Here is a 27,673-nt window from a genome sequence, read left to right as displayed (position 1 = left end):
CTGCCAAGACATGAACTGGCATCTCTACAGGATCCTGGCACTGCAGACAGAGGCTTAATCTACGAATGCCACAAGGCTGGTCCCATACCTGGTTATTTGAAACAGAGGTCAATGGATCTAAAGGGAGACATAAACTCCAATACTATAGTAATGGGGACTGCCTTCAAACCACACTTTCATCAATGGACAGATTAACCAGACAGAAAATCAATAAAGAAACAATAGCACTAATCTACACTATGATCCAAACAGACTTATCTGATATCCACAGAACATTTCATCCCACAGTTGAAGAATACACATTCTTTTCCATAGTTCATGGAACTTTTTCTGGTATAGAGCAAGTCTCAACAAATTGAAAAAATTTCAAGTCATACCATGTATTTATCTTTTCTGACCACAATGGAATGGAGCTGAATATTAACTTAAGAATCTCCAGAAAATATATGAACATATGGAGATTGAACAGCACACTCCTGAATGAACAGGTCATAGAAGACATTAAAGGGAATAAAAGGCTCCTGGAAATGAATGAAGATGCAATATAACATATCAAAACTTAGGTGATACAGCAAAAGTGTTTTAAAGTTTATAGCAATTGGTACCTGGAGGCCACCACAAAGCACACCAAACACTAGGGTAAGGGAAAAGGTTTATGGGGGTAACCCTACAGACTGAAGCGAAGGGGTGAAGAAGGAAAAGAGGGAGAAGGAAAGCATAAGAGAGAGATCAAGAGAGTAAGAGATGGAGAAAAAAACAGAGTTCGGGAGAGAGCAAGGGACAGAGAGATCAGGAGATGGAGAGAAATAGAGAGCCACGTATTCAGGAACAGGGCCTTTTAAAACTTTGCCAGGGAGTGGGCAGGGAAGTAGGCGCAGTGAATCCCATTAGGATGGGGGGGGGGGGCTGACACCAGTGGTTGGGCCATGTGGCTACCTGGCTTCCCGCAATGGCAGTGGGGGCTAGAGCCTAGGATGGTGTTGGGACTGCGTCATTTTACTAACAGTGCCCACATCAAACAAATGGAAAGGCATCAAATAAATGATCAATACATCTCAAGGATTTAGACAAACTAAACCCAAAACTAGGAGGAAAGTAATAAACAAAATTGAAACCAAAGAAATACAAAAGATCAGTGTGGTTCTTTTGAAAAAACAAAGAAAATTTAGATACCATTTGCTCAACTAATGAAAAAGAAAAAAGAGAAGACCAAAATTAATAAAATCAGATGAAAAACGTGACGCAACAATGGATACCACAGAAATAGAAACAGTCATCAGGAATTACTATAAACAGCTATATGCCAAGAATTTGGAAAACCCGGAAGAGATGGACAGATTCTTGGACATATACCAGCTATCAAGATTTAGTCAGGAAGACATAAAAAATCTTAACAGACCAATAACCAAGAAATAATAAAGTCAATAATAAAGACCCTCCCCATAAAGAAAAGCCTTGGACCAGATGGCTTCACTGCTAAATTTTATCAAACATTTAATGAAGAACTAATTCCAATTATTCTGAACTATTAGAAACAATTGAAAGGGAGGGAATCGTCCCAAAGTCTTTCTATGAAGACAGCATCACCTTAAATCCTAAACCTGTAAATGATACAAAGAAAGAGAATGATTGAACAATATCCATGATGAACATAGATGCAAAAATCCTCAACAAAATACTAGCTAATCAAATTCAACAACACATCAGAAACATCATTCATCCAGACCAAGTGGGATTTATCCCTGGTATGCAGAGATGGATCAATATGTGCAATTCAATACATGTGATACAACACACTAACAAATTGAAGAGTAAAAACTAGTACAGCCATTGTGGGAGACCATATGGAGTTACTTCAGGAAACTAAAAATAGATATACCATATGACCCAGAAATCCCACTCTAGAAAATTTATCCAGAAGAATTGAAATTGGCATATCAAAGAGTTATCTGTATCCCCATGCTTATTGTAGCACAATTCACAATAGCTAAGTTATGGAATCAACCCAGATGGCCACCAAACAATCATTGGATGAAAAAATTGTGGACTATATAGTATGGAATACTATTAAGCCATAGGAAAAATGAAATCCTGTCTTCCACAATAAAATGATACAATGGGAAATGTACTTAGTGTAACAATCCATTCCCAAGAAGACAAATACCATGTTTTCCCTGATCTGTAGTAACTAAGAATACCAAAAAATATAATGTATAGGAGTGAAATTGATATTTTCATATTTGATGATTATTTATAGCCCTTGTCTCTGCTGTTGAGGAACAGTTTTTCCTTCCATTTGCTAAATTCTTAGAGTAGGGTTATTTTTCTGAATGTAAAAGTGAAAGTAGGTCATTGCAAAAATTACAATACAGAATAAGAAAGGTAGGAAGAGCAGGGTGTGAATGTGGGCAGTAGGGAGGGTAGGGTGGGAAGTATCACTATGCTCCTAAATTCATATATATGTTTAATACATGAAATAAATGTATTTAAACATATATATTTAATACATGAAATTTGTTCAGCTTAAAGTTAAAATAACTATCATAATGGCAACATTTCTAGAATTTATATAAAGAGATTTCAAATGTACACAAATCAAATTTGGAGGGGATAAGGCATAAGAGAAAAGGTTGAAGGGTAAATACAAATAAGCAAGTATTTAAAATTTGGGATTTTAGCTATTTAAAACCCAGAATTTTTTAAGTTAATTGGCAATCAACCCAATACCAACCATCTCCTCTGTGATGATGTAATTACACTGTGAGGTCATGCACATGGCAACTTTTCCCTTTAAGTTTAGTAAGACGTTCAATCAAGTCTCTGATGAAACCTTTATCACAGACTGGTAAATAAATAATAGTGGGCAAGAGTATGGAATGAAGGCACTGGTTGGGGAGCTCCAAGAAGAGGCCTTCAAGGCTTTATTCTTCAGTGTGATAAGTAAAATACATATTAACAACAGGGCCAGGGATATGGAAAACAGAATTATCAGTTTGTAAAGAAAACACTAAGGTAACAGCCAGTTAAAATAAATAACAGAACTGTGATACTGTAGATACCGACAAAACTAAAACTAAATCCAAAAATAAAGGGCCAGCGCTATGGGACAGTAGGTTAGGCCTCTGCCTGCAACGCCAACATCCCATATGGGTACCATTGTGTGTCTTGGCTGTTCCTCTTTGATCCAGCTCTCTGTTCACCTGGGAGAACAGAGACCTGGAGAGACCAGTGGAAGATGGTCCAAGTGCTTGAGCACCTGCACTCACATGGGAGACCTGGAGGAAGCTCCTGACTCCTGGCTTCAGATGGACCCAGCTCTGGCCATTGCTGTTTGGGGAGTGAACCAGCAAGTTGAAGACCTCTCTGCCTAATCTTTTTAAAAAAAATAGCCAAAAACAAGGCTAAGTAGTTAAGCAAATGTATACTTTCACACCAAGAAACTGAAATGAATAAACTTAAGGCATGGCTACCAAAATACATGTAAATTCCAGTGAATCACTTTACCTCCCTGTACATAATAATGACCATAATTCCTTAACAGGTTGCTCAAAAGCACTGAAAAAAATTTATTAGCATCATTCATTTAGAAGAAATGAACGACTCATATTTGTAGAAGTAGAGATAAATGTTTATGCCCAAGAAGAAGCTCTCTTCCTATTTGTCCTAGGCACAGCCTAACCAGTCTAGTATACTGCAAAAGGTTTGATTCAATCATAATTGAAACCAAAGATATATTGGAGAGAATAATAAACACACAGAGATATGTCTTAGAGTCAATTACTATAAGCTGATATGGAATCAAAGAAAAACTACATTAAGAAGTCAGTGAATGTACAGTACTCTTAAGCTACATTATATATTAAAACGAAGTGTTAAAACTGATCCAAAAACTTAAATCCACTAAGCACACTCATACCACAGGTTTACCTAGTTTATGGGAAATGCATGTGAAAAAGCTATACATGAATTTCAAAAATCTCATATTAAACTTATTTTTGATTCAATTTCTATGAACTTTCTGAAGGACTTCCATGTATGTGGGTCAACATACATGGTCAACAGAGGTAATAGTGAAAAAGTTCATTATAATTGAGGCTCTAGATTATGAGCCTCATCTGAGGTATAGCTTTACTTGTGGTAAATTATACTGAGGATTGAGAGGAACATTCATGATTATACCTGGCTGTCTGTGCATCCTGCCTTTACCTGAACCAGGAAGAGCCACTGGGTTTTCATTAGCAGGAAGTTGTAAAAGGAAAACTGTGCCTCACCCATGATCTTAAACTAGTAACCTGAAGGAGGCTAAGCACTGTAAGCTCAAAGACCAGGTTGGCAAACCAATAGTAAGAGAAAGGATAATGTCATGGTGTCTTTTTAATGATGTGAGCAACAGCTATATGTCTGGCCCAAATTCTCAGTGGAGATAGACACCGTTTTGGGCCATCCATAGTGCACTGCCAATTCTCTTCATAGAATCATCGTGAGTGTAAGTAGGGGACATCTTTACTGAGTATTTTCTTCCTCTAGCTCTGGTGTTCACACCCATTCCAATGGGAAGAAACCCCAGTTCCACTTGTAATGATCATTGTACCTCTATTTCTAGAAAGCTGCTTTCGATCAAAATTAGGTTTTAGGTGATAGATATCAGGAATCCCCATGCTTTCAAACCATTTCCTACCTTCAAAGACTGAACACGGATTTTTTTTTTTTTTAATTTATTAGGGGGGTGGGAAGAGAGGAAGAACACACAAGCCAACAAGCTAGTGGGAACAGGTTGTATAGTGTTATTATCTGCTAGTTCATTCCCCAAATGCCTATAAAGGTGCAATGGCCAAGACTGCACAAGGACCAAGATCTGGTGTTGCAATCCAGGACTGGCTGTAGGATTGCAGATGGTAGGAACTACCATTACCTGAGCCTTCACCACTGCTTCCAGAGTCTGCATTACCAGGAAGCTGGAATCAGGTGTTGAAGCCAAGACTCAGCTTAACTACTAGGACAAATCCCACCGCCCCTCCCCGGCCCCAGAAGCTGGTTATTAATTTCCAAGCCAGTGTTTACATAACTTCATTCTGAAGCCAAAAGGAAAAAGAACTTCTCGTTTCTTCTTGCCTCTGGACACCACTGCTACTTCTTTCCTCAACTCCTTTGCTGGAGACCAGGTAGAAAAGGTCACAGCAACCTTGTAAGGAGTGCAGTGGAACTAAGCTGCTGATGTGCATACTCATATTTTGAAATGATACTTTATGTGCACTCTTCCATTTGATGAGGAAGGTGATTTATTTGGTTTTGACCTTGTATTCAGAAGAAAATATACTGGAAGTTAAAGCACATCAGAAAACAAATTCATACATTTGGCTCTGGGGTCATTTTTAAATAAAAAATTGAGATCTCTAGCCATATCTTACAGTTATTGCTTATAATTCTTTTTTTTTTTTTTTGACAGGCAGAGTGGACAGTGAGAGAGAGAGACAGAGAGAAAGGACTTCCTTTGCCGTTGGTTCACCCTCCAATGGCCGCCACGGCTGGCGCGCTACGGCCGGCACACCGCGCTGATCCAAAGGCAGGAGCCAGGTGCTTCTCCTGGTCTCCCATGGGGTGCAGGGCCCAAGGACTTGGGCCATCCTCCACTGCACTCCCTGGCCACAGCAGAGAGCTGGCCTGGAAGAGGGGCAACCGGGACAGAATCCAGCGCCCCGACTGGGACTAGAACCTGGTGTGCCGGTGCCACAAGGCGGAGGATTAGCCTAGTGAGCCGCGGCGCCGGCCTGCTTATAATTCTAACATTTTAAAAGTTAAGCATAGGACTGGCGCCGTGGCCCACTTGGTTAATCCTCCACTTGCGGCACCAGCATCCCATATGGGCGCCGGGTTCTAGTCCCAGTTGCTCCTCTTGCAGTCCAGCTCTCTGCTGTGGCCCAGAAGGGCAGAGGAGGATGGCCCAAGTGCCTGGGCCCCTGCACCTGCATGGGAGACCAGGAGGAGGCAGCTGGCTCCTGGCTTCAGATCAGCGCAGCGCTGGCTATAGCGGCCATTTGGGGGAGTGAACCAACGGAAGAAAGACCTTTCTCTCTGTCTCTCACTGTCTATAATTCTACCTGTCAAATAAAAAAAGTTAAGCATAAAAATCAAATTAGAAAAGGTAACGGAGTGACCATGCCTGTAAAATTAAAGATACAATTTTGGAAGTACATCCTATAGCTTTAGCTTCCTTGTTGCAAAACTTCCCTTTCCTTTAAGATTTTCTTGAATTTTAAACTGTTAGAATATGTTGAATACCAAGGTCAATGTGCTGTGAATAAAACATTTACCAGCTTTAGAAAGGTATATACACTATCTCCCAGGACTGGAGCTTATGAATGACTGATGTACTAATTGGCAGGCTGCTTCAGAAATCAGTCAACAGAGCAGACTAAGTATGGAAGAGCTGAAATGTAACCACATTACATGCAGGGTTCTCTATCTTGGTCCCCACCACACTTGAAAGCATTTTCATGGCTAATTACTCCTGAGAGGATTATCCAGAACAGAGAAATATGTCATTGAGCTATTTATTCAGAGTTTATCCTAAAAACAAGCACAAGTAATTTAATAAGAAAATGATCCAGATGCATGCTAGCAAGCATCTAACACAGTTCTTACAAGTCTTGAAAATGAATGAACGCAACAGTTTTGTATTTCACCAAGCATTACTAGCATTTTATTCAAAGAACAGTTTAAGAATTCAAAGTGTTTTAAATTAACTTTCATATTTATAACATGGTCATCTTTGTTCAAACATTTTCAAGCTCCACAATAAACAATAATCTTTGCGACCAATTAAAATAGCTTCATAAAGTTTGAAAAAACTATGACTTTTACTCAAATATATTAATCAGTGAAAATCAGATTGAGCTGGTATTTGATATGTAACAGAGGAATATAATTTGTTTTTATATTAGCTCTAGTCTTGACCTAAGTATTTACAAATCAATACTAATTTTATATTTAATAGTATCCATAAATGTCTTTATATAAGAAGTTTAATTTTTGTGCTGTTGTTACAAATGCATTTTTAAGTACATGGAGAATTTTCAAAGGGCAGAAGAGAATTTAAAGGTGTTATTTACATAAGTTTAACAGTCCCTAAAGGGAGAAATCTTAAAGGAATTTCAAACATTTGCTTCATTCAAGACCTGGTGAACTAAAGAATCAAGCTTTCTGCTAAGAATTAGGTATCTGAATTCTGTTCAGTAGGAGTATAATCACCAGATGCTCTTCAGGGTACCATACCCTGATTCCCAATTAGCTTTCTCCCCCAACTCCAGATAGATAGAGCCAGTTCTGTCCAAACCAGTGGTTAAAGGAGAGCTGTAGAATATGAAAATCAGGGTAGCTTTTAGATACATTCTGTCCAGAGCATACTCCTAACCTAACAGATCAGAATCTTGGGAAGTGCTTGGTGAGTAGAGGGAGAAGAGGGAGGGTCTTATCAAGACAAAGGTACTTCAGTAATTCACAGGAAAATGGAATTAAAATGTTTATTTGGGTATTAATACTTTTAAATCCACGGTTTTTATGTTTTCTATGAATTTTTTGAAGACCTTTTTGCTATTAAGTCAATCTCAGATGATTCCCATGTGTGGCCAAAGCTCAGAGTCACAGCCCTAGACAATCCAGTTCTTTTATTTCTTCTGTTCAAGTTGTATCTCAGGGTAAAGCCACTGTCTGCAGTGCAGGCATCCCATATGGGCGCCGGTTCTAGTCTCGAGAGCTCTACATCTCTTCCAGCTCTCTGCTATGGCCTGGGAAAGCAGTAGAAGATGATGGCCCAAGTCCTTGGGCCCCTCTACCTACATGGGAGACCTAGAAAAAGCTCCTAGCTCCGGGTCAGTGCAGCTCCGGCTACTGCGGCCAGTTGGGGAGTGGACTAGCAGATGGAAGATCTCTCTCTCAGCCTCTCCTTCTCTCTGTAACTTTTAAATAAATAATCTTTTAAAAAATTTTATCTCCCACAGACCCCATAACCTGCTTCATTTTCTGCATTCACACACTCCTACCAGTTTTCATCAGAATGCTGATTTTGTACACATCTTCGGGATATGTATGGGACAGGCCTGGCTGATGCTTGCCCATTAGGTGTCTAAGAAAAGCTGATCTATTTACGGCTGTTTTCTTTGATCAGTTGTAATAAGCTGGTAACTTGTCTTCGATTTTTCATCCCTGCCTTCGCTAACCATTCCCTACAGAGCACTAGAGTAATATTTAATATGCAAATAGCAACAGGTCATCTCTTTATTGAAAACCGTTCAGTGACTTCTCAAAAGATCAATTCAACTCGGGGCTGGCACTGTGGCACAGCGGGGGTAAAGCTGACACCTGCAGCGCCGGCATTCCATGTGGGCACCACTTCAAGTCCCAGCTGCTCCGCTTCTGATCCTGCTCTCTGCTATGGCCTAGAGAAGGCCCTGCACCGGCATGGGAAGACCTGGAAGAAGCTTCTGGCTCCAGATCAGCGCAGCTCCAGCTGTTGCTATCAAATGAGGAGTGAACCACTGGATGGAAGATCTTCTGCCTCTCCTCTTTCAAATATACCAATCAATCTTAAAAAAATCAATTCAACCCAACCCGTATCTGTGATACTTTCTCTGGCCTATTGGCAAAATTTCTCTCAAATGCAGTTATTCCATATGTAAACACCTCATTGTCTTCTACTTATCTGTATGTCAATATTTCTTTCTCATTTGCTTTCAGTGTCACCAACAGAATTTCAAGTAACTGATCTCACTGTGTAAGCCTAATATTCTGGATTTTGCATGCCCGTAGTAGCTACTTTGATCTTGGCTGAAAGAAAAATCACCTTGATCTTAGACTTCTCCATGCTAGGCCATAGCTGTGTAGTTGTAGCCCCCAGGGCATGCTTTGCACTATCGTAACCATAGTTACCTGTTGGTCACTTGAGAATAATTTTTTTAACTTCTGCTTCCTATCCATTTGTGCAAAATAGAAACTGTATTTGTAAGCCAAATCCCTGAAGTTTTCTTGAGAATCTCATTTCCTGGAGACTGTCCTCGGGCCCTTTTATTTTTGACCTCTAACATTTCTAGGACCTGTGAAGAATTTCTTAGGCAGATTAGTTTCTATTAACGTGGATAATTGAGAGTTAACATGGCACTATTTTCTTTCCATGTTAGCAAGTTACTTCCTTTAAACAATTTATTAAAACGTACAGATTTGGAAGTACTCAAATTCCTTAAGTTAGCCATGTTTAATTCAAGAAGTTAATATTTCCAAGGATGGATTCCTGACTAGATGGAGATATTTATATATCACCTAAAATACTTATCAATGCATAATACATACAAAAAGTCTTCAAAAAGCAGAATATATACATTATGCAATCAAGGTATGCATGGATTTTGGAAATTTTTGTACCAAAGTAAACTGATCTTTTATTTTCCATGACTGATTTGAAGTGCCCTCAGATTCCTCAGAATACTCACCAATGCATTTTATACAGATATAGAGTAAGAATGTTTAATCTCCCTCTGGGCTATCAGTGGCAGTTAACATATGGGCATGAGTGTGCAAACTGGGTTTAGGATAGCATGCCCTCCACTTGTATTTCAAGAATAACCCTTTTTGGTATAGTTTACCAAGATTCCATCAGAAATATGGAGCCCGAACTGCAGCCCCTCCTTTCTATTGGTACAAAATAGGGCTTGTCTATATCCAATAGCTGTGTCCCAGTTAGACTAAACAAATATTTTGGTAACCACAGCATTCAATTGCCTATTTATGTAACATTGAGAAATCCAACTTTGATATAGTACATTTTCAAAGGACCGACATGGGATTGTCAGTTTTCTCCATCCTCCTATAACAGTGCTCAAAGAATTCTAGACCATTAAACTTGTACTGAACTGCCTCTTTTTTTCTATCTGCTTAGTCTTCACTGGTGCAATTTAGACAAATAAATATGAAATCATGTATCTTGAGGAAGCATGTGGCATAGGATAAGCTGCCGTCTGAGATGGCAGCACTCCATGTGGGCACTGGTTTGAGACTTGGATGCTTCACTTCCAATCCAGATCCCTGACAATGCTCCAGGGAAAGCCGAAGATGGCCCAAGTGCTTGAATCTTTGCAGTCCACTGGGGAGACCAGCAGGCAGTTCTTGATTCCTGGCTTCTCCATGGCCTGGCCCCACCCATTGCAGCCATTTACCATAGAAGTCTTTAAAATTGTGTACCTTGTCATAGTATACTGAATATTCCATGAGGTAATTCCATTCCAGGTGTTTAGTCTTGAAAATGAAATGTATAGCTTCTTCAAGAGTTGGATTTTATTTTTTATACACAGCTACAGGAAAGTCTTTTGCATCTTTATAAAGAGGGACAATGCAGCAGGAGGTGGCTAAGTGTCCTTCATTTTAATGTGGGATGCTGACACTGCAGGCGGCAGCTTTACCTGCTACACCACAGCTCCGCACCCATTTTAACAGTTTTGAAAGAGGAATATCAAGAGGACAAATCAGTTTTGAAGACTTAGCCAATTTATTTTCAATAGTTTTAAAATATGGTACAATAGAACACCATGAATTGCCTTCAAATGTAAATGGTGGGGCCAGCAATGTGGCATAATGGGTAATGGCACAACCTGCAACACCAGGACCCCACATTGGTACAGTTTACTATCATGGCTGCTCCAGTTCCTGGCTAACGCCTGGGTAGAGCGCAGATGGCCCAAGTGTTAGGAACCCTGCCACACATGTGAAAGATGCAGTTGAAGCTCCTGGCTTGAACCTGGCACAGCTCCAGCTGTTGCAGCCATCTGGAGAGCAAACCAGCTGATGGAAGATCTTTCTCTCCCTCTCTAACCAATTTTCAAATAAGTAAATCTTAAAAACCTGCAAATGGTAAGAAAGGAAATTATGGACAATCTAAAAGATGGCAGTTTATCTAATGTAGATATTGCAATATTACGACCAAAAGTGATAAGTTTAAACCAAAATAAAAATACACGCAAACCACATACCTAAGAGGAAAATATTTACCTTAAGCTGATAATCAAAAAAATGTAAATTAATATGGCCATATGTTCTCATTTCAAATGTCATACTGAGGAAAAACAACTCTTTAATATTACTACTCAGTCCTGGCAGAGGTAGAGAAATTCTTGTTCACTTCCAGTGAATGAACACAAGGTACAAACTTTCTGGAGGGCAACAACATAGCAATATGTTTAACAACGCTAAATTTAATATTCCTTAGGCCAGTTCCACGGTGTGTTTTATTCTATAGCAACATACAGGTATTTTCAAAAGGGTTTGTGCAAAAATGTTCACTAAGGCTCTATTAATATTTCTGAACATAAATATTCAGAAATAGTTATTCTCCCTATGAAATAAAAGCTTTAGAATATAATCCAAATTTAAATATATACTTCCTTAATAATGTTGGGAATCACATAAGACTAAATAAAATTGGAGGCCAGCTTAAGCCACTATCTGTAGCACTGGCATCCCGTTTAGGCACTGGTTTCAGTCTCAGCTGCTCCACTTCAGATCCAGCTCCAAGCTAATACATTATATCTTTGTGATACTTTCCATATTTTTTCATTTTTATAATAACCATTCTAACTTGAGCAAAATGTTATCTCACTGCAGTTTTGATTTCCATGCCCCTAGTAGAGGTTTCTCAAAACTTGAAAATCAAACTACCATAGAATCCAGCAATTCCACTGCTAGGTATTACCCAAAAGAAATGAAACCAGGCCGTCAAGAAATATTTGCGCCATTTATTGCATTGCTATTCACAGCAGCCAAATTTTTTTTTTTATTTTTTATTTTTTTTATTTTTATTTATTTATTTATTTGACAGGCAGAGTGGACAGTGAGAGAGAGAAACAGAGAGAAAGGTTTTCCTTTGCCCTTGGTTCACCCTCCAATGGCCGCCGCGGCTGGCGCGCAGCGGCCAGCGCACCGCGCTGATCCGATGGCAGGAGCCAGGAGCCAGGTGCTTTTCCTGGTCTCCCATGGGGTGCAGGGCCCAAGCACCTGGGCCATCCTCCACTGCACTCCCTGGCCACAGCAGAGGGCTGGCCTGGAAGAGGGGCAACCGGGCCAGAATCCGGCGCCCTGACCGGGACTAGAACCGGGTGTGCCGGCGCTGCTAGGCGGAGGATTAGCCTAGTGAGCCGCGGCACCGGCCCACAGCAGCCAAAATTTAAAAACAACCTAAGTGTCCAAAAACAGATGAATATATTATTACTCAATGGAAAATAATGTAGCCAGATAAAGTGATGACGTTTTTAAATTCAACAAACATGCCTGAATCTAAAAGATGTTTATTAAATAGAATAATCTAGACACAGAAGGACAGATACCACTCCACTCATGTATGAGCTGCACAAGTTGAACGAAGACAGAGCACAATAGTAGTTATCAGAGACTGACAAGTTGTAGAAAGGAGGGACTAGAGAGGGGCTGGTCAATTAGCGCAGAGTTGTATTAGATACTAGGATGAGTTCTGGCATTCTATTGCACACTCACATGACTATAGTTAATAGTAAAGTACTGTGTTTCGATAAAGCATTAACCATAGAAGCACGTTTTACTTCCACACAGCCAGAAGCAAATCTGAATGTTTTGCTACGATAACATAAAATGTTTGAGGTGATATGTATACTTGTCCTAATTACTTTTGTTTTACATTATTGTGTGCTCCACTAATCTGTAAAACTACCATGTCTATTACAAAACAATAATATATACTTAATGATTAATCTAAAAATACATGGAATTCATATCAAGAGGCATATAGTTTGCACAGACAATAGACATAAGTAGAATTGTTGACATTTAAAAAATTACTTATGATTTTAGTTCATCATGACTTGTTTTGCTGATAATAGGAACCAACAGCTGTTCATCAATATATTATATATCCTTTTTACTGGAATCTTCAGGGTTATTAATGCCTTCATAAATGTCAAGTGTTTTAATCAGTATGTTGATATTTGAAAACAAGTTTAGATGAATTATTAAACTGTGGCTATTAAAGTATGTTCCTTTTACCTAACAACCCAACCAGGCAGCTCTTCCCAATGTAAGAGTCCTTGACTTTAATGAGATCAGATTGCATTGTGCTAGTCAAATCATTCAATTGAAAAATGTGTTGAATACAACAGGAATTTAGTTTAATTTCTCAAAAGAATCAATCTAGGACTTTATTATAATATGGTTTAAATTTGTTTAATTTAACCATGTTGAGATGGACAGTTCTAGGCTTAAGATGCTTTATTGATTCTTAAATCATGAATATGTATTTCCCCAAGTGAAATATACATATATATAAATATATACATATATGATGTATATTAAAATATCTCTACACATACATGAAAGACATACACATTCTTTTCTAAGTATGGACAGGAAAGGTGTTCTTTTGCTTTTTGAAATTTTTTTAAATGCTTCTAAATGTTTAGATATTTTCCAGGCCTGATGTTATGAATGCAAATGTTAAGATTCCAGCTGGATTAACATTCACACTGAGTAAATGATAGTTGAAAATGATTACCAGGAGAAATTTTAAGGAAATATCTACTTAATCAAATCTCTGGAAACTTATGTTTTATCAATTTAAAATCAAGTCACTTAAGAATCATTGGCGATTTCATAGAACCTTTCACAGTGACCTGGAACCTCACTACTCAGTATGTTCCTCCAGCAGCAACTTTAGCAGCACTTGGGAGCTTGTGAGATGCATCCCAGGTATTATTCAAACACTCCAAATTTCCTAATTCAAGAGAATCACATACTCACTGAAGTTGGAATAATAGTAAATATGATGTAACAATGATAAAACATCAATGTTATACAAGTTCTGCGTAGTTATTAGTGGAGGAATAATCTTTTATTCTAGTTCAGGTATCCCTTTCAAAAGTTCCACATAGGGGCTGGCACCATGGCTCACTTGGATAATCCTCCACCTCCTCCCATCCCATATGGGTGCTGGTTCAAGTCCCGGCTGCTCCTCTTTTGATCCAGCTCTCTGCCACGGCCTGGGAAAGCAGTAGAAGATGGCCCGAGTCCTTGGGCCCCTGCACCTGCATGGGAGACCTGGAAGAAGCATCTGGCTCCTGGCTTTGGATCTGCGCAGCCCGCTGGCCATGGCAGCCATCTGGGGAGTGAACCAACAGAAGGAAGGCTTCTGTCTCTCTCTCTCTCTATGACTCTGTCAAATTAAAAAATAAAGTTCCACATAGCCTATTAATTTCTTAATTGAGTGATTTCCAAGTCTTTGAAATATACATACCATTAATATGTGAATGCCAATGTCTTAGGAAACACCCAAATATGACAAATTTGAGCAGGTTTAACATTGTTTAGAGGAGATAAAAAAACGAATTACAGACATAAGTTATATGAATTCAACAACTACATTTTAAGTATACCAGGCAGAAATTCAAGTTTATCATTAACACACAGATGGTCATTGGGATTTTTTTCCAAGATTTATTTTTTGAAAGTCAGAGTTACATGGAGAGAGTAGCTCTTCCATCCAATGGTTCACTCCCCAATTGGCTGCAACGGTTGGAGCTGAGACAATCCAAAGCCAGGAGTCAAGTGCTTCCTCCTGGTCTCCCATGCGGGCACAGGGGCCCAAGCACTTGGGCCATCCTCCACTGCCTTCCCAGGCCACAGCAGAGAGCTGGACTGGAAGAGGGGCAACCGGGGCAGAATCTGGTGCCCATATGGGATGCTGGCACTTCAGGCCTGGGCATTAACCCGCTGTGCCACAGCACTGGCCTTGGTCATTGGGATTTTTTTTTATACCTAAACAGGAGCACAATCTGTCCCTTGCTTCTCGTACCTGTGTCTCAGAAATAAATTTCTAAAACTTGGTGTATTGTTGTATTTCCTTCAGATTATGAAGTGTCATATACTGCTTTGTATAATCCTAACTACCTGTGCGATTTTAGTCTCAATAGTTCCTACGAAAGTTTCGCTACTGAGGGAGCTTGGAACTAAAACAAGGCCAGAATAATGCCATCCCACAGCTCCATGCCAGCATGTGTGACCTTCACGGCCTTCCCAGAACCTACACACCAAGTAGAACAGGATGGAAGGCCTTTGTAACAAACACCTGTGATGACAAGACCTAGTTTCCATGACAAGACATAGGTTTACATAAAAACCAAGCTAGAAAGAGATCCATTAAAATTGCCCTGGGCCTTCACAGTAACTGATGTATAACTACCATCTTTGTTCCTTGGAGATGAGGTATTAAGGACATAGAAATACCCCTCGACTGCAAGACCTCAGTGGCTTGGTCTTTCTACCAGCCCCTCCAATGTTACTGTTGGCAGCTTCACTTCTCTCACCGTTGTGTCCAGTCTCAGAAATTATCATCAACACAAGAACACAACTGGGAATCTCACCAGGTTTCCCCAACAGTAGCGCTACATAACCTATTTATATTGGAAACAAAGTAATACAAATACATTCTTAAAATCAATACAGTACAGTTTGAAGAGTTTCAGATGGACAATACTTGGCATATTAACTAAGAGTAAATTGTGACCTGATGCCTTCTTGACCTCTGCATATCTCTTACTAAACAAAGATGATCTATCTTTGAGAAAATGATCATTCTTTCAACTTGAGATGTACTTTAAAAATGTTCAGATTAGCTATACTGGTAAGTAAATTCTTTGCTATTCTAGTGTCCTGTTCTTGTTATTTAAGAAATATGGGTCATATGGATTGAGATCCTTAAATCTACTACACAAGTACTTACACTTAACAGTGCTTAAATATTGTTAAGAATACAAAGCAGGTGGACCTCAGCATTAGGAAGTGCTCTTCATTAAGGGTAGTAATGTTTCTATTTTCTGTGAAGACAGAACCCCTGTATGTTATCAGTTCACCCTAACTTTAGCAGCTGAGCAAAGTTCTTTTCATTACCTCTGAACAGATTGTCTGGGAAGAAATTGTACTACATTTGCCTGGGGATTCCAAAAACTTGTGCAACCATTAATGGCTTAAGAATTTTTCACTGAGGTCAAGAGAAATACACTGCAGTCCTGTTAATGGAAGTCCCAACAATGTGGGGTTCTTATCTAGTGACTCAAACTATTTCAAAGATAACAAATGAACTTGAAGAAAAACACTTCAAATTTATTCTTATATAACCACAGCTACTTTTTAGCAGGTTATGTCTACCTGTTGGACACTACACAGTATCTCAATCTTTCCAATCATATTGGTCACTTTATTCCTAATGTAATCTGCTTTTTATTACAGAAAATGCAAAAAATAAGCCTCAAGGAGGTGCCATCAAAAGGGATGCAACCCTACCTAATATTGAAACTGAGTTACAAGCAAATCATTTGTGATATGTCTGAGAGATGATTAGTATCACTGTTTTTCTTAAAATTTTAAAATCTCATAAACCATCTTCCTAAATTTTCTGGGTACCCTTGTTTCCTTAGCACAATTGAGTGGAATTCCCACAACACATTCCATGGTCACAGAATCAAATTCTGTGATAAATCGATTTTCAAGGCAATCTCCTCTTATCTAAAGCATTTTAGTCAAGGTGTTTGCTTTGTGGTTGCTGTCCTGTCTCATATAGAACTTAATATATGGTTCATCACTGATTGGGTGTTGATACTAATTATGAGGGGTGGGGAGTGGTAAAAAAGATAGCCTTTGCCCCAACCAGTGATCAAGAAAAATGAGTGAAGTCTCCATTTTGTCAAATGTGTGCCTGTGGTGTTGTGGAGGATACAGGGCATATAAGATGACTTTCTTTTCTAGAATTTTACATATTCTGCTCATACTAATAGCTGCCAATTTCAGGGATGCCTTATTACTTTTTGTTAACATATTAAAATTATAAAGTATTAGATGTAAACAAAGGTAAGTAGAACATTAAACTGATTGTATAAAGATGAGCGTTTTAAAGTCAGATTATATATATTACAAAATATATGCAGATTCTATATTCTATATTTTATGTGAAATAAAATTCAGTTAGTTATGCTTTTACAGGGAAAATATTGAAAAATTAGTAAGTGTACATTTACTAAAAATTAATTTGGGGTTGGCGCTGTGGCTCACTTGACCCTCTGCTTGTGGTGCCAGCATCCCATGTGGGCGCCGGATTCTGTCCTGGTTGCTCCTCTTCCAGTCCAGCTCTCTGCTGTGGTCCGGGAAGGCAGTGGAGGATGGCCCAAGTGCTTGGGCCCCTGCACCCCATGGGAGACCAGGAGGAAGCACCTGGCTCCTGGCTTTGGATTGGCATAGCTCTGGCCATAGCAGCCATTTGGGGGGGGGGGGGTGAACCAACAGAAGACCTTTCTCTGTCTCTCTCTTTCTCACTAACTCTGTCAAATAAAGAAAAAAAGTTAATTTGGCTGAATGCTTCATAGTATAAGCTTCAGAGTAAAATCAAAGAATTCTAAAAATCAAAGATGTCAGAAAACAAGTATTTCTTTTCAGCTTATTGAATATAAGTACGTGATGTTCAGCTTTTGTTTCTGTTCAACTGTTCATGAAACCTCTACCTGATGGCCAAGGTACAAACATGCTGTTTAATATTTTTGCTCAACTTCATGATCTATCCTAGAGAAACGAGATGCCAGATTTTCATCGCAGCACCATATGTAATAGCAAAAATAAAATACAAAAGTTTAAAATCAAAAATGGAACTAGAAAATGGAATAACTATACACAAATGATTTTAATTATTTATATATATAAATACTTGAAAATCTTGGAGAAAAATAGGACAGCACATTAACAGTGGTTATCTCTTGGTCATGATACTATAGATTATTTTAATATGCTTCTTCATACTTTTAGAAGTTTTAAAAATTTCTATCACTAGCATGTTCTGCTTTTATGAGAAAACAAGTTCTTGTGTTATGAACTCAACTAGTCCACCCAATTTTCATAGAGAAACCAAACCCATATATTATAAAAGCAAGACCTATCCTCTTAGCCCAAGATGACCTTGCCTGTCCTTTATCAAAAGGAATTCTCTGGCTTGAGGTAGTGATACAGCTGGCCTTCCAAAGTTCTCATCACCAGACTCAAGGAGTCATTTGCATCTCAAATAGGTAAGAACCTTGATGGCTGAGATATGTTTAGGGGAATTTCAGGTCCAGGCAGATTTTAACAGACACCTTCACATAAGCCCCAGACTAACTAGAGCCCACCTGGAGCCCTCCTGGCCATCCCAAATTCCCTGAAGAGTATGGCATCACTGACAAATCAGACAAAGGTAACCGGCACCACTGACCAACCAAGAACCTGGACATGAACAGCTCATGTGTTTCTCAGTCTCAATTTCTAAGAACTTTTACCCCTAACTCTTCGGGAAGCCTGGAAGTTAACCAATAGCTGGCTGGCTCCTTTCTCTACATTTTGTAATAAATACCTACTTTATCCCACCATCCCAGTGTCAGCGATTGTCTTTCTGCAATTACTGACTGGGTTTGGGAGTTCTATAGCAACACCTGCTATTAGTTTGGGGTGTTGGCAAAATACAGATTTCCTTACCTCCAAAGCCACAGTATTTGGAAGAGGATCTTTAATGAGGTAACTGAAGTTAAACATACTCCTAAGCATAGGCCCCTAACCTGATAAAACTGATGTCTTTAAGAAACAGCAGTGCTCCCCCAAACCCGACCCCTGCCTCTAGTAAGTTGATACAATTTAACCAGTTTATCTCTGTGTGTGCATATATATATATATGTGTTATGATCAGCTTAAATGACATTAAAAGACACTCAACATAGTGTGCATATTTATCACTGCAACTCAACAAAGTCAAAAGCTCAAATAAACAGACAACAGTTACTTGATCAATTTTTTTGCATACTGCTTTTAAATAATGTGAGTTAAAAACAAACTGGTACATAGGAAATAACACTGGAGTTGTTTGTAGGCTACCCTAGTCCCGTGAGTTCTTTGGCAAAGCTTTTCACTAGCTGGAGACCTGAATCCTGCCTGCAAAGATGAGACAAATGCTACTATTTCATACTAAACACTGGGGAAGTATCCATGAGAGGGTTTTGCCTCACAGGTGGCAAAACTAAAAAAATTAGTATAAACTTGAGAAGCTGAAATTGGATATGGAAATGATAAATAGCCTGACAAATGTAAGAGTGTATTTTTAAAAGAAAATCAAATTTTAAGACACTATAGAGCTAAGAGCAGAATTATCATCTTCTGAATATTTTATGTTCTCATAATATTACTTTAAATAAAGTGATTTTCATTCAAAAATACAGTTTTTTTTTTCTTTAAAAAACTTTTAAGGAGTATTCCAAACTCTGATTAATTCACCAATAGCTTCTCGAGCTTGAGGCCAGATTGCTCATTCTGGGCTTCTAGAGCAACCTGCTAGCCACAGGTGACAGCTATGTCAATACGCCCAGGAAAAGCTAAAGTTCTGGAGTGAAAGTCAATCTGAACTTAGAACAGGGGTTACTTGAGGCTTTGGGATGGGGAATAGAGTGAGGTTGGGTAACAGGGACCAAGACACAGTTAGGAAGAAGTAGAAAGTTCTAGTGTGCATGGCATAGCAGGGAAACTGTAGATTACAATAGTCAACTATATACTTTAAGAGGAATGAGGAGAGAGAAGTTGGTAGTCTCCAAACTTAGAAAGATAAAGAAATGGAAATACTAAGTTTGTACTGTATACGTGTTGAAATATTGCACTACACTCTATAAAATGTACAAATATTGTATGCTAATCAAAGCCTTTAAAACTTAGCCAGATTTTTCACAAAACAAAATTTTCCATGTAAAACAAAGATAATGGAAGCATTTAGCAGTTTGACAGTAGTTTCCTTTTTTCCAGAAAACTTTTACTCATGTAAATCATTTTTCTAGAACCATCTAAGCTTTTCAATTTTAAAGGGAATAAAAGCCACTTATGGGACAGTGTCTTCCTTGGGTCGAATTCACAGCAGTTGATTATTTTTCTCATATTTTCAGTGCTTCTCAAAGTGTAGCTCTCAGACCACCTGCAGCAACTTCTCCTCGAACTGGTTGGGAACGTAACCGCCTGGCTTCTATCCCTGATGTGAGGACTCTGAAACATTGGGATTGAGGGCGGGATTAAAGCTCTCTCCAGGTGATTCCAATTCAAATTCAATCTGGACAATCAGTTCCTTAATCGAATTTTCAAGGAAGCAAATTTTTATTGTAAAGGAACATATGAAAAACATGATCCAATTGCCTTTCCCCACCTCCATTCCTATACCCTCACTTAGTTGCTAATCGATTTCCCCCCTATGCTTCTAAGAACAAAATTAAGGTTTGGATAATTAGCTTCAGCTGTTTTTCACCAAAGATAATCAAGGATAAAAAAGGAATGTCAAGAAATTAAAAGGGTATATCAGAGAAAAATAGATTCTCAGGCAGCTTACACTTGGTCAGACTATCTTGGAATGAAGATAAGAAAACTAAGAAAGGCCAAGGTTAATCAACAAGCTTTGGTGAAATTGATTATTCTTGTATCTATGGATAGAATGCAAAAGACTATCTTCTATGTGTCCCATTTGAATATGAACTTTCCAGTGATTCTCTGGTCATGGCAGTTTCTCTGTAACAGACTCTACCTCAAAATGGGTGCAGGTGTGTTTTCAAGACTAGGCCAGTCTTGTGAAATACCTAATGTTCTCATCACTGAGATTTGTCTGAAGTGGTTAGCGCAGAAGAATCTGAGCAGAAAGTGGGAACTAGCTTTCAGGAGGACTTCATTTAAAACTCATCTTCCAGGCATGAATGAGGTGGTCTTTCGCTTTCTCTTCAAGAGTCCTCAAGAACAGGGATGCATTGCTCCATCAGAAAATGGAGAGAAGCAAATCAAAGCTAATGCACAATAGGACAGAGCAAAGTGCCTTTACAAAAGCCTGCTTGGATACTTGTAAAGGGCTTCAATCATCGCAGAGAATCCTTTCAGCACTGTGTGAATGTCTTTTCCATCTTTTTTTTCCTAATAGTTGGAAAGTCATTATACCTATCTATGGCAATTTTTTTTCACCACATAGCAACTACCATAACAACAGGAAGACTCATAGCCTTATACATGTTCTATGTTTGAACCTCCTTTACAACTTACACCAGTTGTGTGAACCTCAGAGAGTGCATTGGGAAAGCAAACTACTCAAATACAGCCTGATTAATTATTTACCTCTTTATATGAGTCTCACTAAGAGGGGAGGGGGGCAGAGCAATTTTTATTATCCTGAGTTGGACTTCACCTAAGGAAAAATAATGGACAAAAATTCTACTAGGGAGAAACCATAGAAACAAAAATGCTTTAAGGCAAAATGCTCTAATAAAACAATGAATGACATGTGCTCACACACAGAAACAACAAATAATCCATCAGCATTTGGCTCAGGGAAAGAATTGACCACCAGGATCTAGGGGATTCATGCCTTCCTCTTAAAATCTGACTACACAGTGAAGGAAGGATGGACAAGGTAAGTTTAATGAGCTGCAGTATTAAGCAAAGTTGCATGAATCACCACGTTTATTTTAAGACAGAGCATGCATAAACACTTTCAATAGAACACCTGTGGATTTTGTTGGCAACCACTTACGAACAAAGCAGCAGAAAGCATGCCATTGTTGTAGTTATTAGGCAGGTTCAGGCAAAACTATCCTTGTCCCTTAAACCTCCTCAAGTGATCTCTAAACTTTATATTTTCGTAAGTCTTACAGATATTGTCAAATTTGATGAATAGACTGCTCATTTTCCTCCCCTAGGGGTTGCAGTAGTTTCTATCCTGCCCTTAATTTTATAGCTTTATTTTATCGCTCTCTCCTTTCCCCAGGTTACTAACTATAAAATAAAGAGTTGCACTACAGGATTCTGAGAGTGGTTTGTTTGGTTAACAGTGTGAGATCAACGAATGGACAGGCAAGTCTGATATTAAAGGCATAGCCTTTGGGAGCCAGAGAATTGAGAAAACATAGCTCTTCGCATTTTCCCTATTTCAAGTTCAATCCACAGAGGCAAGAAGATTAAATAGGAATTCCACTCTCTGGGTGCAAACAAGCCCCACTTTTCTTTTCCATGGTAATTTCTTTCAAATCAAAAAAAGCTAATTTGTTAAACTTCAGTGGGGTTCAGATTGGCAAATTTTCAGAAATCACTTGCATGGCTGGTTATTTTATTCACAAATTCAAAAGGAGACAATGAGCCACAAGCCAGGGAACAGTGGGAACTAAGGATTTGGGGACAATATAACTTTCTCATCTCCTTGACATAGCTTATCCCAGTGTATTAATGAAACTGGTTGTAAATAATCCAATAAATGTCAAATTAAATATTCTCAGCATGGAAGGAGCCTTAGAATAAGATCGCATAAACAGTGTCACTGACATTTTCAGAAATTTCTAGATATTAAAGATTCATTAAATATTCTTTACATGCACTTTAACTTTCAATAACTTGTTATATGAATCTGCTTTGGTGTTTTATTTAGTTTTAGAAATTATTCCTTCATATTTATACTTGAATTTCAGGAGTCAAGATTTTCCAGGTGGTCTGCATTCTTGAACTTGTGTTTTCTTATTTTCCAAAACTGTAGCTCTTTACCTTGTATCAACTATATGTGCTACTTGGAATTTCATTTTGTTTCTCATTTATTTATTTTAAAAGCAGCATTTTCAGTGTAAAATTTGGAAGGCATTTATCTTCCTTATTTCATTATTTTGGATGAGCGCATATTGTATTTAGTTGGCATCACAGAGGTTCAGAAATGAGGACGAGTTAAGTTGTTGCTCTCAGTGACAGAATGGCTGCCATTTTACTTCCACTGAAACCTACCCAGAGGTAATTCCATTGGCTTTGTCTTCCAAGATAAAAAGATCAAACTGAAGTTATGTGCTTCATGGAGGATGCTGTCATAACATTTGATTTTTAAAGTGAAATTTTAATGCTAAGATTCCCTTTATATATATATATATTTGACTGAACTCATAACTATATTAATAATAGAATTATAGCAATCATCACTGCACTAAGTGCACTATGTGTGGGAATACATATATGTATACATATATATTTTTAATTGTTATCCCAGGTCTAAGAGGTATAAAGTATTATTATTCCCATTTTGTAGGTGAGGAAACAGTAACATATTATACAGAAGAGAGATTGCATCATTAGTAACCCCAGAACACACAATAATTAACAGGTGAAGATGAAATTGAAAACCCAGAGCATCTTAGTCCAGGGCCAATATTTTATTAATTCAGTTTATTTATTTTTGCCAGGTAATTCAGATCTCTTATGATATGAGTTAGGCCTCACGTGGCAATACAATGGTTGGTCCTTTAAACATTATGAATTGAAGGGCAGTGCATGGATATCTGCCTGCTCTTCTGCAATGTTCTTCGGCATTCCCACCCTTAATGCCATCGGAATTCCTTGATGCTAAGACAATGTTTGTAAGAGCTCTGCAGTAAAAATCAGAGTATGTTTTCTCAGAGAAGTTGTACAGAGATTCTATAGTTCTTATCAGGCAGAGAGGGCTAGCTTAAAGATCAAAGGAAGCTGTGGAACTTGGTAATTTAATGCTGGAAGTCAGGTTTCAGGTGGAACACAAGAGAAGGTAGCTTTGGATGATTAGGGTAACTGGATTGTGGAAGAAAGTTAGGAGTGGTGCTGGAAGATGTATGAAGATCACTGTGAATGTTTAAACCAAATATTAAAAAGTTAAAATTAATTTTTTCTTATAGATGTTTATTCAGCTCTTTCTACCAAGGACCTTTCAATTGGACCCATATTTTGCAGTTGCTATGCATGGTCTTTCATCTTCTCAATTCCTTTTTTTTTTTTTTTTTTTTTTGAAGGGAGAGTTAGACAGTGAGAGAGAGAGAGACAGAGAGAAAGGTCTTCCTTCCATTGGTTCATCCCCCAAATAGCTGCTACAGCTGGTGCGCTGCACCAGTCTAAAGCCAGGAGCCAGGTACTTCCTCCTGGTCTCCCATGCGGGTGCAGGGCCCAAGCACTTGGGCCATCCTCCACTGCCTTCCCAGGCCTCAGCAGAGAGCTGGACTGGAAGAGGAGCAACCAGGACAGAACCGGTGCCCCAGCCGGGACTAGAACCCAGAGTACCGGCACCACAGGTGAAAGATTAGCCTAGTGAGCCACAGCACAGGCCTCTTCTCAATTGCTACAATGGTGTTTTTTTGTTTTCTGTTTTTTTTTTTTTTTACAGAGTGGACAGTGAGAGAGAGAGAGACAGAGAGAAAGGTCTTCCTTTTGCCATTGGTTCACCCTCCAATGGCCGCCGCGGCCGGTGCGCTGCGGCCGGCGCACCACGCTGATCCGATGGCAGGAACCAGGTGCTTCTCCTGGTCTCCCATGGGGTGCAGGACCCAAGCACTTGGGCCATCCTCCACTGCACTCCCGGGCCACAGCAGAGAACTGGCCTGGAAGAAGGGAAACTGGGACAGAATCCAATGCCCTGACCGGGACTAGAACCTGGTGTGCCGGCGCCGCAAGGCGGAGGATTAGCCTAGTGAGCCGCGGCGCTGACTACAATGGGTCTTAAAGTTCATTTACTGTAAAGGGGGTTATTGAGATCAAGACTGCTAGGGCAAGATGGAACCTTGAAAGTTATCTGACCCTATTCCTTTAATGGACAGACAGTGAAGCTGATGCCAAGGTTGTTTAAATGCTGAGTCCCAAGTCACCCCCAGAGATTTACTGGCAGAATTCTGCACCCACAGTTTCTGTATTGGAGACCACTTGCAGACAAAGAGTTGGCATGACACATAAATGTGGAAAGCAGATCAGTAGGGACACAATGGTCGTTCAGTCCTGAAATATCAGTTTGATGATTTCTCATGTTTTGACTTTCCCCTAAACAATTCCTAAATATAGTTTTATTTTCTAGAAAAACTAGTCATTTTTCATTTTTCTCCTTTTTTGTACAATAGCTATGTTCATATAGACATGCATTATGCATATATATATATATATACTCTCGTTCAATTTCACCAAAATGATGGATTCTATTATTCTAATTTCAAATCCTTCCTTCTCAAAATAAATCAGGTATTTACACAATTAAATATCATCACTTCTTCAAAGAGAACTGGACGTTACAATACTTAAAAGCTGAGACTTAATGAATATTTTTACATCTGACAAATGATATGCTTCCCATGATCGTCTAATTGTGAACTAATTACAATCTATTGAAGGTCACAGCCTGGGCCATTTCACTAAGATCTAGATGGCTAACTACAAACTCAGCACCATAACTGACTGCCACAGCTATAAATAAAGAATCACATTCTTTTTTTTTATCAGCAGAATTGCATTTTTGTCTTTCTCTGAATGTGTTTTCTTTTAAAGTGGGATTGAAAGCTTTTAGTCTTAAGCCATTATTTTAACAATCATCACCCTCTTGAAAGCAGTCTGCAGAGCTCAGGAGAAAGTGCAGTGAGGTGCCACGTTTAAACTGGCTACGTTTAAATAGAAAGAGGTCACTGAGGGAGATTGAACTTGGAACCCCCATTGATATGAATTCAAGTGTGAAAATGAGTCATCAGTTAATCAGGTAGACATTTTATCTTAATGTTTTTCCATCATCACAGATTATAATTGCAAAAATAGCCCTCAGCTTCTCCAGCTGCTTGTTAGACTAACCTGAAGGTCATCTTGCTTAATTATAAACAGTAAAGTATTCAGTAATAGATTGGCCCATTGGATTGATTTCTTTTCCTATATTATTCTAGAATATTTTGTTTAAAAATTAATGAAATATCACTCCCTCAAAAAACCAGGTATAGCTTTATCCTTTCTAATTATCTTATTTTACCAATTACATCTGGATTTTCTTACTGATTGTAGGAGATAACAAATTTTGGAACAAATAAGTAGTAACTCCTCCCAGCTGGTCATTAATCCTTGAAAACCTTAAGTGTTTTGATGATTCTGACATAATTAGCCAACAAATTAGCTAGACATGTACAAGGCAGGTACGCTACTTCCCAAAAGTGCAAAGAACTGATTGGCAAAAGACCATGTTCCTGACATTTTATGTGAACTTAATTGGCTTTTACATATGTTAACTATACCCAGGTTACTTGTTTATTAATCTATTAATAGTTTCCTACAGTGGGGATTCTAATCATGCATTAAATTTTTATTCCTAATTATAAGAAAAGTCACACTAACTTAGGAAATGAACAAAAACTACATTGGTAACTACATCAGAAATAAATATTTTTTAAAAGAAGGCTTCACATAACTAGGACATATTTTTAAGCAGTTGATTTTATTCTCTTTTACTATGGACTGGATGTTTGTGTTCTTCCAAAATTCTTAAGTTGAAACTCCTATCCCCAATGTAATTTTATTGGGAGGTGGGCTTTTGTAGGCAATTATGTGAGTCTGAGACCCTCATGAGTGGAATTCATGACCTTATACAAAGAAATAATAGAAAAATGACCTCTATTTCCTATTTCTCTATTGTGAGGACACAATGAGAAAACAGCCATCTGAAAGCAGGAGGAGCCTTTCACCAGATACTGAAACTTCCTGCACCCTGACCCTAAGGCTTCCCAGTCTCCAGAACCATCAGAAACATGTGTCTGGCCGGTGCCATGGCTCACTAGGCTAATCCTCCACCTGCGGCACCCGCAGCCCGGGTTCTAGTCCCGATCGGGGCGTTGGATTCTGTCCCGGTTGCCCCTCTTCCAGGCCAGCTCCCTGCTGTGGCCTGGGAGTGGTTGGGCCCTGTACCCCCATGGGAGACCAGGAGGAAGTACCTGGCTCCTGGCTTCGGTAAAGGGGTGAAACAACGGAAAAGGAAGACCTTTCTCTCTGTCTCTCTCTCACTGTCTAACTCTGCCTGTCAAAAAATGAATAAATAAAAAGAAACATGCATCTGTTGGTTTAGCCACCCAGCCTGTGATTTCTTTTTACAGCATCCAAAACTGACTGAGACCATGGTTAATCCTAATTTCTCCACTAAATCTCATGAGCTTTTACAAATTAATATGTAAGAATATGTAGTCATGTGATTATACAAGAATAGTTGATAAAATTGAAGCAGCCCCAGAGTTTAATCCGTAGCATCAGCATCACCTATAACTTGTTAAAATGCAAATTCTCAGGCCCTATCCCACACTCAGTAAGTAAACCTGAGGCGAAATCTAGCACGGACATCTTCACAAGACCCAGTCGGCCACTTGGATGCTGAAACTGGAGAATGACGGTTTCAGAGGATTCTCTGTCTTACATTTCACTGTATAGCACAAACAAGCTGCTCATCATAGATAACATGTTAGAACGATCTGTATTTCCTAACCAAGAGAACTCACCGCCCTGGGGTACACAAAAGAGGAGTTAGATACCTAGGACATTTTTATTGGCACCTGCTGCCTCAGGCTTGACTCCTATGCCCTTGAGTTTATTCATTCTTTCTTTTTGACTGGAAACGTTTTTAAGCGAGAAAGTTCAAGAAGGTCTCCAAATTATTTCTACTTGTCAAAGCTGGTCTTACTAATTTGGCTTAGGGGAGCCCACAGTTCTACAGTCTCCACATAATATCCTCACTATTATTTGGCCCAAAGACATCTATAGTGTGAAGGTCATGAAGAGCAACTAGTGAAATGCAAGCGCTAACTAGGTGAGG

The 27,673-nt window shown here is 38.9% G+C and overlaps 1 protein-coding gene and 1 long non-coding RNA gene across 11 annotated transcripts in view; one reads left to right on the top strand and one right to left on the bottom strand.

The window, feature by feature from the left end:
- The window catches only part of LRP1B (LDL receptor related protein 1B), a 2,140,503-nt gene that overhangs the window by 1,701,573 nt on the left and 411,257 nt on the right, over positions 1-27,673 (bottom strand). The gene's annotated exons all lie outside the window — the stretch shown is intronic.
- Positions 1-27,673, top strand: part of LOC103348751 (uncharacterized) — a 34,954-nt gene that overhangs the window by 3,535 nt on the left and 3,746 nt on the right. Inside the window, exon 3 of one of the 2 annotated variants that reach the window (XR_007920683.2) lies at positions 8,734-11,872. The exons of the other annotated variant lie outside the window; for it this stretch is intronic. This is a non-coding gene — a long non-coding RNA (uncharacterized lncRNA). Of the gene's footprint in view, positions 1-8,733; positions 11,873-27,673 lie in introns of those variants that run through there. 2 annotated transcript variants of the gene reach the window in all.

This window comes from Oryctolagus cuniculus, chromosome 3 (genome assembly GCF_964237555.1).
Source record: "Oryctolagus cuniculus chromosome 3, mOryCun1.1, whole genome shotgun sequence".
NCBI classification, from domain to species: domain Eukaryota; kingdom Metazoa; phylum Chordata; class Mammalia; order Lagomorpha; family Leporidae; genus Oryctolagus; species Oryctolagus cuniculus.
The sequence above is the reverse complement of the archived record's forward strand: the minus strand, read 5'-3'. Positions and strand labels throughout refer to the sequence as shown.